The 20,628-nt window shown below is 36.0% G+C and overlaps 1 protein-coding gene across 1 annotated transcript in view; it reads left to right on the plus strand.

Moving 5' to 3' along the window:
* The window catches only part of LOC136028091 (leukotriene A-4 hydrolase-like), a 100,908-nt gene that overhangs the window by 8,733 nt on the left and 71,547 nt on the right, over positions 1 to 20,628 (plus strand). Inside the window, exon 2 of the mRNA XM_065705709.1 lies at positions 19,008 to 19,147. The gene's annotated coding sequence lies outside the window, so the exon portion shown is untranslated. The remainder of the gene's footprint in view (positions 1 to 19,007; positions 19,148 to 20,628) is intronic.

The following is a 20,628-nucleotide window of genomic DNA, read 5'->3' on the forward strand; positions in this document are numbered from 1 at the left end:
GTCGTCATTTATATTCCCTGTGTCCCAGTGTCCCGGTCGTCATTTGTGTCCCGGTGTCCCGGTCTGTAATTTCTATTCAAACAATCCCTGTGTCTCAGTCGTCAATTATATATCCCGCCTGTGCCCCTGGCGTCCCCGTTGTAGTTGTGTCCCTGCGTCCCGGTCGTCATTTATATTCCCGGTCGTGATTTGTGTCCGGGTGTCCCAGTCTGTAATTTTTCTTTGAGGTTCCTGGTCGTCATTTATATTCCCTCTGTGTTGGTCGTCATTTGTGTCCCGGTCTGTAATTTATCTTTGAGTGTTTTTTCTTTTTAGTTTTTTTAGTTTTTGTCATTTTTTCAGTTTTTTTTTTCTTCTTTATTTTTCAGCGTCACTATGAAGTACATATCGCCGAACCTTTGTTTTTTAACTTAAATCTGGTAGGCATTGATGACCTTATCCAAGTCAAAATCCCAAACCCAATCATCATCGCTATCATTTTCAGTTTTGATATGTTTTGACTCTCGCTTTCCAGGTGGATTTTCATCTAACTGCGCGGTTTTGCGTTCTTTAGCCGCAAGCCTGTTTTCTTGCTGTTCTTGTGATTCCTCGGCACGCTTTCTTTTCTTACTTTCTCTATCAGCTGCAAGCCTGTTTTCTTGCTGGTCTTGTGATTCCTCGGCACGCTTTCTTTTCTTACTTTCTCTATCAGCAGCAAGTTTTTTGGCATAGACTCTTCGAGCAGCTTCCTCGGCTGTTGCCATTGTAGGTTCTTCAGTCATTTTACAATTAAACATTTTTCCGTGAACGCATGTCTTAAATACCATTAATGACGTCACCGTCATAGCAAAAATGACGACAACTAACTTCATGACGTCAGTCGACACAGAAACATGACGTCACCTGACAGACAGACACACAGATTCCTAATCAAACATTCCCTGTGTCTCCATAGTCATTTATATAGTATTTATATAGTTTTTGTAAGGTTTGAACCTGGAACCTCTCGAACTTAGAACCTGGAACATACCGCGTTACCAAGTCAGCTACATCAGCTTGTATACTTTCGTTTTTGAATTGGTATATGATGAAATAATTCAGACGTCATATGCAGACAGACAGACAGACAGACATAACCCACAAACAACTTATTTATATACTAGCTGTTGGGGTGGCGCTTCGCGCCACCCCAACACCTAGTTGGTGGGGGCGCTTCGCCCCCCCCCCCAAGCCCCCCCCACGCGTAAGTCGTTACGCGCCATATTAGTTACGCGCCATTGTAGTTGTGTCCCTATGTCCCACCTGTGAATATAGATAGATATATATATATATATATATATATATATATATATATATATATATATATATATATATATATATATATATATATATGTATAAATATATATATGTATATATATATATATATATATATATATATATATATATATATATATATATATATATATATATATATATATATATATATATGTTTTTAACTACGTAAAACTTGCGAATATACAACATTCTTTGCTGTCCCATTGTCTGTGCATATAAATAGATTGTCAGGTTTACCGACTCTTGAACATGCAACATATAATGGTCCATGGGAAAACAATCCGTATTCAGATCTATACCTCATGATTCTAATGATTGCCCTTGAGCTTTGTTGATGGTGATTGCTAATCGACCATTCCCTGAGTCGCCATCGTCATTTATATATCCCCCTGTGCACCCCGGCGTCCCCTTTGTAGTTATGTCCCTGTGTCCCGGTCGTCATTTATATTCCCTGTGTCCCGGTCGTCATTTGTGTCCCGGTGTTCCAGTCTGTGATTTCTCTTTGAGTGTCCCGGGCGTCATTTATATTCCTTGTGTCCCGGTGTCCCGGTCGTCATTTATATCCCCCTGTGCCCCCCGGCGTCCCCATTGTAGTTGTGTCCCTGTGTCCCGGTCGTCATTTATATTCCCTGTGTCCCGGTCGTCATTTGTATCCCGGTGTCCCGGTCTGTATATACATTCGTTTTTTAGTTTTGTTTTTCTCCTTTATTTTTTTCCTTTTTTCTTTTTTTTCTTTTTTAGTTTATTTAGATTTTTAGATTTTTTAGTATTTTTATTAGTTTTTAGTTTTTTTTTTTTTACTTATGTCCTGGTCGTCATTTATACTCCCTGTGTCCCGGTCGTCATTTGTGTCTCGGTGCTTTGTTGATTGCTAATTTATATTATATTTATATTTATATTTTTTATATTTATTAATATTTTTTTAGTTTTCTTTTTCTCTTATTTTTCAGTATTTCCTTTTTTTTAGTTTTTTCTTTTTTAGTTTTTAGTTTTTTTTTTGTTTTTTACCTTTTTTTAGTTTTTTTAGTTTTTTTAGTTTTTTAGCTTTTTTAGTTTTTTTATTAGTTTTTAGTTTTTTTTTAGTTTTTGCCTTTTTTTAGTTTTTTCAGTTTTTTTTTAGTTTTTAGTTTTTTACCTTTTTTAGTTTTTTTTAGTTTTTTAGCTTTTTTAGTTTTTTTTCTTTTTAGTTTTTTTTGTAGTTTTTACCTTTTTTAGTTTTTTTTCTTCTTTTGTATTAGTGTGAAATAATTCAGACGTCATATGCGGACAAACACGACGTCACTCGACAGACAGACAGACAGACATAACCCACAAACAACTTATTTTTATATATATCAAATCGATGGCTGTTTTGAACAGACGCACTAACTTATTATTTTCGTGGAAAAGATGTTGCAATTGGGAAACGATTGTCCTTTCAACGTTGGGAGAAATTTCGCAACGTGCATTCAATTCAGAATTTCTATCACTGATGAAGTACAATTGTAAAAATTTATGATTCTCGCCTGAGAATGGTAGAAGGGACCCTGCTTTATGATAAATTTGCCCTTTTACTTTGAAAGTAGACATAAATTGATCTGGATTTTCGATTTGGGCTCCAAACGACGTCATTTGGAAACATGAGTTGTATTGTCTGATTTTTGACAAAAAACGCTTAGATTCTGACGTATTTCCAGTAAGGAAAGTCTTCAATGGCTCTGGTGGTGCAGCCAATAGAGGAAGTTTAACTTTTCCTGAGGCGCAACACATTCCCATTGTTTCACCATTGAATTTCAAGGCCTTGCAATAGGGACAAATTTTAGACATTGTCCCGATTTGAACACATCTACTCAAGCTATAATCATCGACTGGGTTGTACCTGAATGCCAGGCGATAACTTTCAGATTGCTCTGATTCCTCGGCACGCTTTCTTTTCTTACTTTCTCTATCAGCCTCAAGCCTGTTTCCCTGCTGTTCTTTTGATTCCTCGGCACGCCTTCTTTTTTTACTTTCTCTTTCAGAAGCAAGTCTGGTTTTGCGTTGCTCTGGTAGTTCCTCGACACGCCTTCGTTGACGTAAATTGCACATTCTTTAGTTTCTTCTTTTTATTGATTTGTTTTCTTCAATTTCTCAATGTTCATTCTAACATTGACACTTGGAAAAACCTTTACGTGCCAAGCATGCTAAAGCTCCAACAATTTAAATTAAACCTCAAATTTGGGGTATCTGTTTAAAGGTTTTCGAATTACTTTAATCTATTGTCAAAATATATTGAAATATTTGTGCAATTCCCAGTTTTTTTTTTAGTTTTTTCTTTTTTTAGTTTTTAGCTTTTTTAGTTTTTTTTAGTTTTTTATCTTTTTTATTTTTTTACGTTTTTTCTTTTTAGGTTTTTTCTTTTTTTAATTTTTTTAATTTTTAATTTTTTTTTTTAGTTTTTTCTCTTAGTTTTTTTTTTAGTTTTTTACCATTTTTCTTTTTCGAATTTCTTTAATCTATTGTCAAAATATTTCGAAATATTTATGCATTTTCCAGTTTTTACATTCTAGTTTGTTTTCTTTTATATATATAGAAGATATAATCTGGCGTAACGGACAGACAACTTATTTTTATATATATAGATATATATATATATATATATATATATATATATATATATATATATATATATATATATATATATATATATATATATATATATATATATATACTTCAATTCGAACCTTTACAGTATCGCTTTGAATCCAGTGCTCTCTTCTATTAATGCTCTCCGTTCTTCTAACTTTAATAGCGACTCTGAAACTAGCTGCTCTACAATTTCTATTTTACGAGAAAGACTTATGGTTGATCTTTTCTTTCCAAACATCTTATCTGGCTGTTTTACCTGTTTCGCCCCGGAGCATTGAGCAAGCTTGTCTCTTTTATTTTCCAAACTGCTCCGAAAAGATGCAATTGAGCTGTCTATTCCATCGTTATCAAACTCCTCGTCAGATGAATTATAAATTGTTCCATACTTTGATTCATATTGTGCGTATGTGATTTTTCGGGACTCCAGTAATGTCAAGTTTTGCTGAATGAGCTCGCGGAGTTCTCCCAGTGTGAGTTTCTTTATTCTTTGTGTCTTTGAACGAGGACGCAGGCGGGATAAATTTTTAGCTCTTCTCATATTTGCTTTGTTTATTTGGGAATACTGTCATTGATATTTGGAGCTTTACTTGAGAATCTTACAAAGAAAAATGTTTTAATAGTTGGTATATAGCTCTCTTTTTACTTTTCTCTCTTTCTTTAGCTCTCTTTCTTTTTTAGTTCAGCAGTTTTATACTCGGTTCAAAATTATTTTGCAATTTTATATACTTGAGTAAGTTTTTTGAGACCTGCAAAAGATCATAAATTTTTCACAAACTGGTCACTTGACGTCAGTTTATCATTGACCTCTAATTAAAACCTAGAAGGTAAGCACAAACGTCATGTTTCCTTGGAAGGGGGCCTGGCATACGGATTAACGACGCTTATCGAATACAAAGATCCTTTGTGTGTCCTTGCGACAGCTAAGATGGAACACCGGGTCCAATATTAACTAGCAGAGATAAAGACGCTATGCCACCTTGGAGGAGGAGAGTATTCATTCCAATACTAACTTTATCTGAACACATCAGACGTGTAGCCAGAAATCGAGAGACATTTTCTACAATATGATGTTAATTTCTTATATAGCGGAAAGCCAATCAACAGGAATTTAACGTATTTTTTTTTGTTTACTTATGATCCGTGGCATGAAAAGAATTAGAAGATTTTGAAAAAGTGAAAGGACTCTCAACAGTTTTACTCGTCTGCCTTAAAGTTCAATATATATAGTACAGATGCTGAGATCACTTCATACCACATCGAATAGCGGGCGCCACACCACATTGCATAAAGGCATGTGCTTCTCACCAAATTGGCACATAGGGTACTCGTCGCCACATTGCATCAAGACATATATAGTAGAGATGCTGAGATCACTTCCTACCACATCGAATAGCGGGCGCCACACCACATTACATTAAGGCATGTGCTTCTCACCAAATTGACACAGGGTACTTCTCGCCACATTGCATCGAGACATATATAGTAGAGGTGCGGAGATTGCTTCATACCACATCAAACAGCGGGCGCCACACCATATTGCATTAAGGCATGTGCTTCTCACCAAATTGGCACATAGGGTACTCCTCGCCGCATTGCATCGAGACAAATGATAGTAGAGATACTGAGATCACTTCATACCACATCGAATAGCGGGCGCCACACCACATTACATTAAGGCATGTGTTTCTCACCAAATTGACACACAGGGTACTCCTCGCCACATTGCATCGAGACATATATAGTAGAGGTGCGGAGATTGCTTCATAACCACATCGAACAGCGGGCGCCACACCATATTGCATTAAGGCATGTGCTTCTCACCAAATTGGCACATAGGGTACTCCTCGCCGCATTGCATCGAGACACATGATAGTAGAGATGCTGAGATGACTTCATAACACATCGAATAGCGGGCGCCAGACCGCATTGCATTAAGGCATGTGCTTCTCACCAAATTGGCACATAGGGTACTCCTCGCCACATTGCATCGAAACATATGATTTCTGACCTTTTGTAACCCCATTAATCTGAGAGGCATTTACCTCCTTGTTTTTTTACTCTTGGATATTCCGCAAGCTTACGGTGTGTGACATCACAGGTGTTAAACTTGGTACGGTTTAAAGCTAGTCGGAACTGTTGGCCTAGCTTATTTATAAATACACTTCAAAACCGAACTAATTACGCAAAGAAAAAAAAAGAAAAAACACCAGGGGGGTTCAGGGAGGCTTTAGGGGGTGGATTCAGGGGGGTTTAGGGGGAACTATCTGATACTCCACGTGCTGCTGGGGCGCGCAGCGCCGCAGCAACGCGTGGCAGGGGTCAGCTAGTTAGCTAATATAAAATTTTCAAAGTTTTCTTTACCATTTATTAAATTTTAACCGATTATTTTCTGTATTTTAAGATTTTTTAGTGTTTTAAGGGGGACTCTATATACCCATCGTGAGGGCGTGACATTTTACAAAGATCGGGGCCCATATACAATTCGATATCTTTAATGCATACCTTCTAGCTTATATTTTAGCTTATATCAACTTTTTAACGTTCTCTTTCCCATTTATTAAATTTTAACCCAAATTTCCTGTATTTTAATATATGATGATCTTTAAAGGGAACTCTCTATATCCCCTTCGCGAATCGCGAGGCCTTGGCTTTTGTGAAGATTGAGGCCTACATGCACTTCGATTTTGTTTAGTCATTTTTTTTAGGTAATATTTTAGCATATACCAACTTTCTAACGTTCTCTTTTCCATTTATTAAAATTTAGGGCCGCTTTTTTAGTTCTCAAAACTAACCAGGGGGCTTGTGGTGCTAGTGTCACTATCCTAGCCAATTTTTAGCCACTTCTCGCTTCATGTTGTTTCAAGCTATTATTGTCTGTATTTTCAGATTTGGTCTATTTTATGGCACTTGGTTACTACCAAGTGACATTTAGCGATCGCAAATTCTGTTGGTCTGTCTGTCCCAGTTTTGCTAGTTTAGGCCCTTCCAGGTAAGCTAGTACGATGAAATGTGGCAGGCGTATCAGAAACTAGACCAGATTAAATTTGAAATTGTCGTTTCACCGATTCGACCATCTAGGGGGGGGGAGTGGGTGGACGGTTAAATCGGAAAAATTAGAAAAAATGAGGTATTTTTAACTTACGAACGGAAGGTCAGATCTGAATGAAATTTTATATTTAGAAGGATATCATGTCTCAGAGCTCTCATTTTAAATCCCGACCGGGTCTGGTGATATTAGGGGGATTTGGGGGGACCTAAAATATTGGAAAACGCTTAGAGTGGAGGGATCGGGATGAAACTTGGTATGAAAAATTATCACAAGTCCTAGATACATCATCGACATAACCGGAACGGAACCGCTTTATTTGGAGGAGTTGGGAGGGGAGGGTTAATTCTGAAAAATTAGAAAAATGAGGTATTTTTAACTTACGAAGGAGTGATCGGATCTTAATGAAATTTCATATCTAAAAGGAAATCGTAACTCAGATCTCTTATTTAAAACTCCGACCGGATTCAATGTCATTGGGGGGAGTTGGGGGACTGGAAACCTTGTAAAACGCTTAAAGCAGAGAGATCAGGATGAAACTGGGTGGGAAGAATAAGCACAAGTCCAAAATACCTGACTGACATAACCGAACCGGATCTACTCTCTTTGGAAAAATTCGTAATTCGGAAAAATTGGAAAAATTGAGGTATTTGTAACTTACGAACGGGTGATCAGAACTCAATGAAATTAGATATTTAGAAGAATTTTGTGCTTTAGAGCGCTCATTTTAAATGCCGACTAGATCCGGTGACACTGGGGGGAGTTGGAGGGGGAAACCAGAATTCTTTGAAAACGTGTAATTTGGAAAAATTGGAAAAATTGAGGTATTTGTAACTTACGAACGGGTGATCAGAACTCAATGAAATTAGATATTTAGAAGGATTTTGTGCTTTAGAGCGCTCATATTAAATGCCGACTAGATCTGGTGACACTTGGGGGAGTTGGAGGGGGAAACCGGAATTCTTGGAAAACATGAAGATTGAGATATCTTTATCTTACGAATGGGAGATCGGATCTTAATGGAACTTGATACATAAAAGGATCTTATGTCTCAGATGCTATATTTTCAATTTGGATTGGATTCAGGGACACGGGGGGTTGGAGGGGGAAACAGAAGTCTTGGAAGTTGTAAATCTTTTGAAACGCTTAGAGTGGAGAGATCGGGAAGAAACTCTATGGGAAGAATAAGCACAATTTATAGATACGTGATTGACATAATTGGAACGGATTCATTTTCTTTCGGGGAGTTGGGGGATGTTAATCTGGAAAAATTAGAAAAATTGAGGTATTTTAAACTTAAGAATGGGTGACCAGATCTTCATGAAACTTGATATATAGAAATATTTTATTTGTCAGATGCTCCATTTTCAATTCGAATCGGATCTGTTGGATGTTGGGTGTTGGAGTGGGGAAACAGAAATCTTAGAAACCGGAAATCTTGGAAAACGCTTAGGGTGGAGAGACTGGGATGAAGCCTGATGTGAAGAATAAGCACACGTTTTGGATACGTGATTGACATAATTGGAAGGGATCCGCTCTCTCAGAGCACTTTGGACCTCGTCAATTGGAAGGACCTCGTGACTCAGCTCTATTTTAAGTCCCGACCGGCATTAAGCCTCTGGTTTTACTCTTAAATCCATCTATTGATTCTTAGATTTTGCTAGAGCTCATGCCGTATGAGCTCTTGGCTCTTGGCTTTTCCGGCCTCGTCACAAATGCCATATGAGCTCCTAGCTCTTGTTTTGATTTTAATCGCGTATTTCCTGTATTTCAATACCTGATCTTTTTAAGGAAAACTCTTTATGTCCCCCCTATTGAGTCCCTCTGGCAAATTGACATACGTTCAACGCTCGGAGGAGAAGATATGCATAGAATAGGACATAAACCTATGACCTAAGTCTATTTTAAACATAGCACAAAACATGTTTAAACATGTTTATTAGCTTAAACCAGGTTAGCTTAAACATGTTTACTGATTAAATATATTCAACAAAGAAAACATTTTTACGTGTCCTATTTCCATTTATCAGATTTTAACAGTTTATTTTTTCTATTTTCACACCTGATCTTTTTGAGGGCAAGTCTCAATATGACCGTCTTGGGCCCAGGGTTTTCTGAAGACTGTGACGGACATGCGGTGCGATTTTCCTCGGTTCATACTTTCATGATTATATTTTAGAGTATTAAATAAAAAAAACAAGTTTTTTTAACTGAAAGTAAGGAGCGACATTAAAACTAAAAACGACCAGAAATTACTTCGTATATGAAAGAGGCTGCTTCCTCATCAACGCCTCGCTCTTTACGCTAAAGTTTGACTCTTTCTCTCAATTCTTCTTTTTAAAACAGTAAAAAACTTTAGCGTAAAGAGCGGGGCGTTGATGAGGAAGCAGCCTCTTTCATATACGAAGTAATTTCTGGTCGTTTTAAGTTTTAATATCGCTCCTTACTTTCAGTTAAAAAAAACTTGTTTTTTTTTATTTAATTTCTGGACGTTTTTGAATCAATGCATGTTTTGATTTTGGCTCTCCGCAGAGGAATAATTAAAACAAAATTTGCATTTTTTTTTTTTTTTGGCTAAATGGCTTTCTCACAATTTTGATCGAATGATTTTGAGAAAAAAAGAGCGGGGGAGGAAGCCTAGTTGCCCTCCGGTTTTTTGGTTAATTAAAAAGGCAACTAGAATTTTTGATTTTTTACGAATATTTTTATTAGTAAAAGATTTACGTAACTTATAAATTAGCTTAAGTAAAGAACTTTTGTATTCTCATATTTTTATTACATATATGAGGGGGTTCCCCCCTTGTCAGATCCTCGCTCTTTACATTAAAGGTTAAATTTTGTCCCAATTCATTAAGAATGACCCCAGAATCACAAAAGCTGTAGAATAAATAGTTGAAATTACTAAAAATACTTTAGCGTAAAGAGCGAGGTATTAGGAGGAGGTGAGCCCCTCAAATGGGTAATAATTTCTGTTTGTTTTAAGTTTTAATGCTGCTCCTTACTTCCAGCTGAAAGAACTTTTTCATATTTATTTTTTCATTTTTTTTTAAATAATGCTAGTAAATCCTGCGCTTCCTTCATGGAGATTTTCTTCCGCCATGACAAACTATCGATGGAAAGTTCCCCCAGCATATCCTCTCTTCTCAACCCCTCCTCCAACCAGAAAAATCCTAATGAAAACGCCTGTACACTTCCCAATAACCATTACTATATGTAAGCACTGGTCAAAGTTTGTAACTTGTTGCCCCTCCCACGGGGACTGTGGGGGAGTAAGTCGTCCCCAAAGACATAGTTATAAGGTTTTTCGACTACGCTGAATAAAATGGCTATTTCAGAATTTTGATTTGTTGACTTTGGTAAAATAATTAGCTTGGGAGGGGGCCTAGGTGCCCTCCAATTTTTTTGGTCACTTAAAAAGGGCACTAGAACTTTTCATTTCCGTTAAAATGAGCCCTCTTGCAACATTCTAGGACAACTGGGTCGATACGATCACCCCTGGGAAAAAGAAAAAAAAACAAAAAAACAAAAAAACAAATAAACACGCATCCGTGATCTGCCTTCTGGCAAAAAATACAAAATTCCACATTTTTGTAGATAGGAGCATGAAACTTCTACAGTAGGGTTCTCTGATACGGTGCATCTGATGGTGTGATTTTCGTAAAGATTCTATGACTTCTAGGGGGCGTTTCCCCCTATTTTCTAAAATAAGGCAAATTTTCTCAGGCTCGTAACTTTTGATGGGTAAGACTAAACTTGATGAAACTTATATATTTAAAATCAGCATTAAAATGCAATTCTTTTGATGTATGTATTGGCATCAAAACTCTATTTTTTAGAGTTTTGGTTACTATTGAGCCGGGTCGCTCCTTACTACAGTTCGTTACCACGAACTGTTTGATAACAACTTCACAACCTTTTCTTTTCCCTTTATTGAATATTAACCGCGTATTTTCTCTATTTTTTCATTTGATCCTTTTAAGGGGAGGTCTATATCTTGGGGACATTGGCCTTCTAGACATTGGAGCCGATGGGGAAGTCTTTATGTCCCCATCCTTGGGCCCTGGCTCATCTAGGGTAGAGGCTGACATGGCATTCAATTTTCTTCTATTCACATCGTTTGGTTATACTTTACCGTATGTCAACTATTATCCGAAATATCCAGAGATTTTTTGTTGTGGTTCATTATTTAATAAAATAGTTTTTTAGTTGGAAGTTTTCATGAAACTGTATAGGAAGATAAAAAAGTCTTCATGACTTAGCACTGAGAGATAGAGTCTTCGTCAGGGCATTGTATTTACAAATAGGGTATCCCTCACCACATTACATTGAGAGATAGGGGGAGAGGCTTTAGAAAAGCCTCTCCCCCTTCCATTTTTATAAGTAACTCCAAATCTCAAGCATATATATATATATATATATATATATATATATATATATATATATATATATATATATATATATATATATATATATATATATATATATATATATACTATTAATAGCTTTTATCAGAATTGAAAACAAAGAAATGAATAAGAAATGCAGTGCAATGCATTATTATTCCTATAGACTAATGATTCGGCAGGATGAAAACAATTATATTTTAAAATGCCGTCAATTGTTTCACCAATACATCGTTGATATGTATGCAAAAATTGAATCAGAATGTTTGCTATTTATCCGTCTGAATCAGACCAAGCTCCGCTCTGAACAGTACATTCATTTGCGAGATGCAGTTGTAAATGACGGTAATACCACAAACGTTGGAAGATTAACGATTTTACCTTCGTCATATGCTGGCAGTCCCCGTCATATGCATGAATATGCTCAAGATGCTATTGCGTATATTCGTCTCTATGGTCGTCCAGATTTATTTATTACATTTACATATAATCAATCTTGGGACGAGATACAGCAGCTTTTACTTCAAGGACAATCGGCGGTTCATAGACATGACATTACGGCCCGTGTCTTCCGGCAAAAGTTGAAATCACTGATAAACTACATAGTAAAACTTGAAGTGTTTGGGTCAGTGCGATGCTGGATGTACTCAGTGGAATGGCAAAAACGAGGATTGCCACACGCACATATACTAATCTGGCTACATTATAAAAATTACTTCTAATGAAATTGATGATGTGATTTCCGCTGAAATACCTGATGAAAATGTCGATAAGGGGTTATATGATATTGTTGTAAAAAATGTGATACATGGACCTTGCGCTGCACTGAACGAAAATTCACCATGCATGGCCAAAGGAAGGTGCACAAAGCAATATCCTCGACTTTTAGTACCCAACACAATTACTGGCAGTGATGGTTACCCACAATATAGAAAAAGATCTACTGAAGATGGCGGTAAAACAGCAATAATAAAGAAGCGTAACGGTACCACCATCGAAGTAGATAACCAGTGGGTTGTTCCATATTCCCCATTATTATCAAAAACATTTAATGCACACATAAACGTTGAATACTCTAACTACGCAAAGGCAATCAAATACATTTGTAAATACGTCAACAAAAGTAGTGACATGGCAGTTTTTGGCATTCAGTCCGAAATCAAAGATATCGACGAAATCGTACAATATCAGGCTGGAAGATACATAAGCAGTAATGAAGCTGTTTGGCGAATTCTTTCATTTCTGATACATGAACGTAGTCCAGCTGTTGTTCACTTAGCGGTACATTTACAGAATGGTCAACGTGTTTATTTTTCGGAATCCAACGTGCAACAAAGAGCCCTGAATACACCGGATACAAAGTTAACTGCTTTCTTTTCGCTATGCAAAAATGATTCTTTTGCAAAAAACTGCTGTATACTGAAGTGCCTTCGTATTACACGTGGAATACTAAAAATAAAGTATTTGAACGTCGAAAACAGGGTAAGTCAGTCGACTTACCCTGTCGACTATTAAAAAGGGTACTTGTCCTTTCAATTTCCAATTGAATCAGCTATTTTTGAAGTTTCTATGACAACAAATGGCCAACTCAAAATTTCTATCAGATGGATTTTGGGAAAATACAAGGTGTGGGTAGGGAGTATCCCCCCTGATCACTTTGAATCTTTAAGAGGGCTTTAGAACTTCTGGTGACCAATCCTATAAGCCCACTTCAAAGTTTATACGATCGCCCTTTCTATATATATACCTTATATGCCCCCAGAGCATAACTTACAACCCTTGCCTTGAGGGCTCTGGGAGGTTTTCATCCTCAAAGACATAATTTTCGGACCTTTCTACTACGTTGAACAAAATGGCTTTCTCAAAATTTTGATTGGATGTGTTTTGCAAAATGGTAGGTTTGGAAGAGGTAATAGTTGCCCTACAATCACTTTCAACTATTAAAAAGGGCATTAACCTTTTCAATTTCTAATTGAATGAGCCCTTTTCGAAGTTTCTGCGATAACAACTTCGATACGAAGCACCCTGGTCTAAGAAAAAAAAATTGTGCCCACATCGCTCTTTACTTAAATAGCACTATTGTGCTACCTGATTCCAAGGTTAGTTGGCTCTTTGGAGTTTTCATAGTTAGATACTTTAGATTTTCTTTGATGTATATTTTCTAAACTTTATTATATAAGATGTTTATTCCTTGCATTGATTTTTATCAACTTATGAATTAGTATAGTTTGGGCTTTTTTAGACTTGGATTTCTTAGCTTATCGTGTGTGTGTTTAGCTATCGTGTGTGGATTTCTTAGCTATCGTTTTTGAAGCTTATTACTTGAAATGTTTACCATGGTATTTCAGGATTTGATTTGTCTGGGTTTATGAATTAGGATGATTAGTTGGCTGTCTGGGTTTTCAGACGTAGGTTTCATAGTCTATATCAGGAATATGGTGTCGGAAGCTTATTATTTGAGATGTTAACTTTGGTATTCAATGGTTTGACATGTCTCGAAGTTATGACTTGGTCTTTTCTTAGCTAAAAAAAATGTTGTTTTTTTTAGCTAAAAAATATATACTTATAAAATGTATGGTAAAACTTCTCGTTTTAAGCGTGTGAGAGCCCTTCAACGATTGTTGACTTGGAAACTGTAACAGAAATTTGAAAAAGTAAAATTAAAAAACTAATTTTGAAAAAACATAATCAAAACATTAAATTATGCTCAGTTAAATTTATAACAATAAATTGAAAAAATTCAATACACAAAAATGTAAAAAAAATTAAAACCTTAAAAACAAAAGAGGGAATGCTGCTTTAATCAAATAGAAGAGAGATTTCTTGAAAACCGCAATTTTATGAATTTTTTACCGCTTTTAGCTTTGGTTACTTTAGGTTAAGTTTTAATTTTTAAGTTGAGGGTTTTTGAGTTTTTTGTATTTTCAGTGTTTTTAATTTTATTTATTTTTGATTTGATGTATTGAATTTTTTTTAACATTAATGTTTTGAAGTGTTTTTTTTTTTTTTTTCAAGTTTCTCTTATAGTTCCTCAGTCAAAAACCTTCGAACGGCTTTCTCACGCTTAAAATGAGTAGTTTTAGCATACATTTCAGACAAGATACACCTATACAAAGTCGAAGAAATTTAGCTCAGTAAAAATCTAGTCATAACTTTCAGAAAAGTCAAAACATGAAATATGAAAGAAAGCATCTCAAAGGATAAGCTTTTGACACCACATACCCAATAAAGACTTTGAAACCTAAGTTTAAAAACCCAGACAGCCAACTAACCCTCCCAATTCATAAATTCAAACAAATCAAATCATAGAATACCATAGTAAACATTTCAAATAACAAGCTTCAGATCCGACACACCCACGAAAAGCTAAGAAATAAGTCTAAAAAGTCCAAACATCCAAGTAACTATCCTAGATCATAACTTCAGACAGTTGAAACACTAAAATATCAAAGAATGAATATCGAATAATAAATTTCCAGAATTAAACACCGATGGAAAGCTAAAAGTCTAAGTTGGAAAACCCCAAACAACCAACTAACTATTCTAATTCATAAGTTCAGAAATGTCAAACGAATAAATACCAAAGTAAACATTTTAAATAATAAACCTTGGGAATCAAGCACCGACGAAAACCTAAGAAATATAAGTCTGTGAACCCCAAACAGCCAGCTAACTATTCTAATTCATAAACTCAAACAAGTTAATGCCTGAAATGCTAAAGTAAATATCTAAAAGAAAATATGCCTTGGGAATCAAACACCCACAGAAAATAAAAACCTTAGCCTGAAAACCCAAATACTTAACTAAATATTCTAATTCATAGCTTCAGTTAAGTCAAATCGTGAAATGCTAAGGTAAACATCTCAAATAATAACCCTCAGAAACCAAACACCCACTAAAAGCTGAAACATCTAATTCTGAAAACCCAAACAGCCAACTAATTACTCTAATTCATAACTTCAGAGAAGTTAAAGCACAAAAACCCTAACCTAGGTATATCGCCTCCACCCCCTCCGAGCATCTAACGCATATCATCTTACCACTAAAACGCAGTGACGTAACTTCGCAAAAATCCTTGGGGGAGGCAAAGTTGGAGTCAATTTTCACAAATCAAGTGAAAATGACAGTGAAAACTGAAAAATTATCTATATATTACCATAAAGGCAAAGTTATGCTAAAGAAACTGACTTGTTTTCTGGGGACTTGAATTATGAAGGCTTATCTTAGTTTTAACAAGATTTTTTGCAGAAACTAAATTTCAGCTGGAAGGAAAACTTAGGTCTGGGGGGAAACTTGGCTGTAGATGGGGCTTTCGCCCCACTGTCACATAGCAAATTACGCCCCTGCTAAAACGTGCTTTTTAAAAAATAGATGGTTTTTTTCACCTTGCCTTTTCGAAGTCTAAGACAATATTAATAAGAAAAAAAAAAGATTTATTGCAAGTATAACGTAAAGAATCTTATAAAAGCTATCAATAACAAGATTTGGATTAAACTGAAAAATAGAATGTTTAGAAAACTCTCAGTAGGTAAAGCCCTATTCTGGGCATATCAACTCTCCTTCCATCTAAAGCCCGTTCTTTAGTGCCCCCAGTTTTATGAAATCCCCCTAAGCTCCAATGCAATGTTGTTTGGACTATCTTATCTCTTAATGCAATGTGGTGAGGAACGCCCTATTTCTCAAAGCAATGCCATGAAGAAGACCCTGTCTCTCAGTGCTTTGTCATGAAAACTTACGTATCTTCCTATACATTCTCCTGAAAACTCCAATACGGATAATCCTTTATTAAATACTGAACCAAAACAAAAAAGAATCTTTGGGTATTTTGGAAAAAAGTTGACATACGATAAAATAATACCGTAAAATAGGAATTAAAGAAAATTGAACATGATGTCAGGCTCAATCCCAGAAGGGCCTTGGCCCCAAGATGGGGACATAGAGACTCTCCTATCAGCCTCAAAGCCTAGAAGGGCCTGGACCTCAAGACGGTAATATAGAGACTTCTCCTTGAAAGGATGAAATGTTACAATACAGAAAATTCGTGGTTAAAATTTAGTAAACGGAAAAAATCGTTTACAGCTGATGTACTATAACATATAACCAAGAAAATATGAATAAAAAAAAATTTATTTTTTTCTTTGTTGAATACAATTAATCAATAAACATGTTTAAGCTTACCCAATCTTTATGTTTAAAATAGATATAGATCATAGATAAAGCCCCATTCTATGTGTTTCCCCTCCTTCAAGCGTCTAACGCATGTCACCCTGCATTATTACCCCTAGAGGGGGACTTGTAATTCTCCTTAAAAAAGACAAAATGTTAAAATACAGAAAATACGCTGTTAAAATTTGATAAATGGAAAAGAAAACATTAAAAGGTTGAAATAAGCAAAAACATAAGAGGAAACATGCAGGGAGTAACCCTGAACGACCTAACCACCTAAAGGTAAACCACAAACCCTCTATGGTAGGTTTTGGAACTAAAAAAGCGGCCGTAAATTTTAATCAATGGAAAAGAAAACGTTAAAAATTTGATTTACGCTAAAATTTAAGCTAAAAGGTATGACTTAAAAAATCGAACTGTATTTGGGTCCTAATCCTCAGAAAAGTCTGGGCCACACGAGGGGGATACAGAGATTTTTCCTTAGAAAGGACCAAAGTCTTAAAATACAGAAAATAATTAGTTAAAATTTAATGCAGGAAAAAGAAAATGTAAAAAAGCTGATATACACTAAAATATAAGCTAGAAGGCATGAGTTAAAGAAATCGAACAGTATGTGTGCCCCAATCTTAAAAAAGGCCATACGCTTACGAGGAGGATATAGAGAGTTCCTCTTAAAAAGACCAAATTTTAGAATAACGGAAATAATCAATTAAAACACCTTGTAGTGATTCACCCCTGAAAAGCGGCTTATATAATGACAGCAGCGACACGAATACTCCTATAGGAAAAAGAGATTTATTGGAAGTAAAATCTAAAAATTTCGTATAAAATTTAATAATACGAAGATTTAGTGCAAATTGATAACTTGGAAAGTTTTTAACAGTCCTAGTTCATAGGTAAAACCCTACTCTATGCATATTCTCTTCCTATGAGCGTCTAACACATGTCACCCTGGCTAGATAACGGAAAGCTGATTTCACTAGAACAAACTTCAAAGCCACATGTTTCGTGAATAGTTTGGTTCCAAAGTCTATTCTGAAATAAGCTAGGCCCGCAAAGGTATACAAATTGCTGTGTATAATTTATACAATTTGGCAATTGACTCTCACACTGCTCATCACAAACTAACTCTCGTTCAAAAAATATTCCTTTGCATTAACTATCCCGCTGAATTTGATCTCCTATTGAACAGCACATCGATATACTGAGTAAATGCTTTTGGACCCGCACACAAAAGTCTCATACCATAATCAAGGGCTGGAGAGTTTTGTTCAATGATATCATCAATCATACTTTGAATGAAGATTCTCCTCTGCACTGGCAACCTTTGAAAATGTTTTGGTTTTAGATCCAATGATTTTTCCAAAGTACCAAGACTCGGTTGGATTTTTTGTCTGTCCATTTCATTCATTTTAAATTGACTCTCCCACACAGTACTGATTACAAAACTAACTAAAACTTAGAAATATTTTTTTTACATCGGGTGCTTGCTTAAGATGATCACATTTTAACTACCTTGAGAGATGGAGGAGGAGGAGTAGACGAGCAATGGCCAACTAAAATACCTAACAAGAACTAAAAAAGAAATGTCGATGTAGAAATATTTTTATTTTCAAAATTGTAATAATAAAATAACATGTACTATTCATTCTTTTCTCACATGCTGATTCAATTCATTGTCTTCAATAAATTTCACAATTGCGATCCATCTTGTAGTCTACGTATATACATTATACTAATGTTTGCTGCAAAACATAACTTTTAGTCCAGCTTGAACTTCCTCGTGATATGAAAAATCTTGCAAACATCTCATCCCACTTGAAGGTAAGCAGATATCCCCTTGTAATTTCTACTCCAATGTCGGGGGCTGTTTTCTTCGTACCACTACTGCTGCTGGCCCCACTATCAACTTCCAACAGCGTAAAACCACTCGTTTTCAATAGTGTATTATGTTTCTCAAGTAAAACTTGAAGAAAAACTATAATCACACTACTATGAATACATCTAAAATACCACCTTATATCCACTTGGCCAAGCCCATTAAATCACTTGCCGGAAATAACCAATTGAGGTACAGGTGGACCATAGTGCTTGTAATGGATAGTGCTTGTAATGGCAGCAGTAAGAGGATGGGGTGCTTGCATAATTTAGGTATTGGGAGGGCGTGCCTGTATCAATGTATGCATGGGGAGGGTGTGCTTGTATCGATGTAAGTATGGGGAGGGCGTGCTTGCATCAATTAAGGCATGGCGGAGGACCGTAGCATCAATGTAAGCATTGATGGGGTGCTGTCATATTTGTGTAGGCATGGGGGAGCACTGTAGACATGAGAGAGGACCGTAGCGTATGTGTAGGCATGGGGAAAGGACTGCAGCACCTGTGAGGCATGGGAAGGACCGTAGTGTCTGTCTAGGCCTTACTACTCATTGCAAATAGCACAATTGAATTAAATGTCTCTACTTGTACTACAGGTACTGGACACCAAAGACCTGACAATTCAAAGAGTCGAAGATCCAATTAGCTTGAAGAATCTTTCGTTCAAGGTTTATGATGAAATTGGAAATTTTGGCTCTAAGCTTGAAATTTGGATTAATGACTTTAGTGACGTTGAGTGAGTATAATAGTTTTCTATATTGTCATGGTTGCAGTGACAGCTGCAACCTACTATAGAACGAACCACGGCCATAGTAACCAAAAACTGTAAAATGGGATACGAAACTTGTGCCATAATTCCGACAAAATCCTGCGGGAGGAAGGGGGGCAATATCGAGCCAGTTTTTCCAAAACAAGTAAAAATAACTGTGAAAACAGAAAAATAAGCCATATAGCACCGTAAGGGCGAATATATACTAAAGAAAAACTAACCCGTTTCTATGTATGCTTGAACAATGAAGGCTTATCCTAGTTTTGACAAGATTTTTGAAGGAACAAAATTTTTTGCTGTGGGGCAAACTGGGGTTTAGGGGCAGTTACCCCTTTGTCCCATAGCAAATTACGCCCCTTTTTAAAAAGACCAAAAATTTAAAGCCGATCCAGGAATAACAACTGTGATTTCGATTAACCTTAATGATAGAAGTTTACTACGAAAACAAAAATTTGTGGGAATTTCGAAAGATGACCTGAAAACCTTTGGGAATGATGTTAGTTGAAAATAAAAGGTGTACTGTTGAGATCGCCAGTGTCTAATATCCCATGTAGGAAAGCTACAGCCTGAGAATAACAAGGAAAACCACTTTTTTGATTTCATGTGTCCTCTTTTTCTTGTTTTCTTTTCATCAGCGCTTGTGGGGCACTGGAACAGTACAGATAGCTGGTTAAGGGCTTGTTTGAAAGGAAGTTGCAACAACTAGTGTCTTCTGCAATTAACAGAAGATAATGTTGTAATTGAATACAATTTTTGACCAAATAAATACTTCATACACAAGATGATATAACGCACGTATCTCTTGACAGGGGACATAATATGACAATTAATTGATTGTTTTACCTAATTTCCTGAAATTTCGTCAAGTACACTTTTTAAATTACGCCTTATATAGTATATTACAACCATAAATGACATCATTAATGAAAAACAAAATGAAATTAAATAAAAAAATTTGATAAAAACTGCATTTTCATGTACAAAAAGTACACGTATCTTTTGACAAGAGACGATATAACACATAAATCTCTTGAATAGTTACTTTTCTGGGGTTGATGTCATATTTGGCTTATTCTGCTGCATGACTGTCTGTCTTTCGATATTAGTATAGTTAATAGTTTCCAATTAAGAAAAGGCCAAAGGCAATTTCATGTGTGTGATATACAGTTAACTATGATTGATGCAAACTATGATGTAACTATGATACTATGATACATGGAAAGCTTGATTAGTGTACTTTTTCTCCATTCTTCAGGGACTTCCTCTGATTTTCAGATGCATGCAAAGAATGCGATCCACATCGTTATGCAAGCACCAAAAGAGGTTTTTGGTCATTTTTGCTGATAGCTTATCTCCTTCTGGTGCTCTACCATTCTTCATCTTGCGAGCGGCTTGAACTATTTCTTCGGTCGTTGGCACTTCTGTATTGATTTGAGAGTCCAGGAAAG

This window comes from Artemia franciscana, chromosome 6 (genome assembly GCF_032884065.1).
Source record: "Artemia franciscana chromosome 6, ASM3288406v1, whole genome shotgun sequence".
In the NCBI taxonomy this organism is placed as follows: domain Eukaryota; kingdom Metazoa; phylum Arthropoda; class Branchiopoda; order Anostraca; family Artemiidae; genus Artemia; species Artemia franciscana.